The sequence below is a fragment of the Bison bison genome, unplaced genomic scaffold (assembly GCF_000754665.1).
Source record: "Bison bison bison isolate TAMUID 2011002044 unplaced genomic scaffold, Bison_UMD1.0 scf7180017864255, whole genome shotgun sequence".
NCBI lineage: Eukaryota > Metazoa > Chordata > Mammalia > Artiodactyla > Bovidae > Bison > Bison bison.
The window spans coordinates 885,000-885,890 of record NW_011494827.1 but is presented as its reverse complement, the minus strand read 5'-3'; positions in this window follow the sequence as shown (position 1 = coordinate 885,890).

The following is an 891-nucleotide window of genomic DNA, read 5'->3' as shown; positions in this document are numbered from 1 at the left end:
CAGTGGCTTCCGCGCCATGGGCTTTGGTCTCGCCGGAGCGGTCAGAAGCGGAGTTTTTGCTGACCGAGACTTATGTCTCCTCCCCAACACAACGAAAACGCCTTCACAGACATTGTGCAGGGCAGGTGAGGTGTCCCTCCTGATCCCCAAGGGTCAGGGCTAGAAGGAGTTAAATTCGGAGAGCCAGGGCCCGAGTTCTGAGGGGCGGGCTTTCCCAGACCCAAATTGCTGGCCCGGCACTGTGGGACCCTCAACGAAAGGGAGCCGGGCAGTACCGGAAAAGCGTGGATCCCCGAGTGGAATCTGTGTTCGGAATCCCTGCTCTCCCCTTTATTGGCTGTGTGACCTTGAAAAAACCGCGTAACCTCTCTGGATCCTTGTTTAAAAAAACAAAAAATCTTAATTTGTTGGGAAGCGTAGAGAAGGTGGTGCCCTCCGGAACTTCAGCACACAGTAGGCTGCATTAAGCGCTGGGTCCTCCTTCATCACAACCTCTAAACGAGGTAGGTGGCGACTCCGTTGTGATTGATCCCAAGTTTCCTGCCGGGGAAGGAAATTGATCCGTAGAGGACCGGACGCGGGAACCCCAGCCCACTCTGTCCTCACTTGATAAACAAGCAACTGCGTTCCAAGGGTTGGGCTGGACGGGAGGCAGTGCCCCCACCTCGCCTCGAATTCCCGCCGGACCCAGCTGAATCTGTCTCAGGTCCTCACCCCAGAGCAGAGCACCCTCCTGATCCAGCAACCATTTATTGAGCACCTTATGTGTGCACGCCCTATCGAGGGAGGAAATCCAGAAACAAAAAGCGGTGCAAAGAAGGGGCTGAACGAAAGAAAACAAAAATGGGGAAAACTGGGGACATAGGAGTGAAAGGAAACAGAGACCCAAGG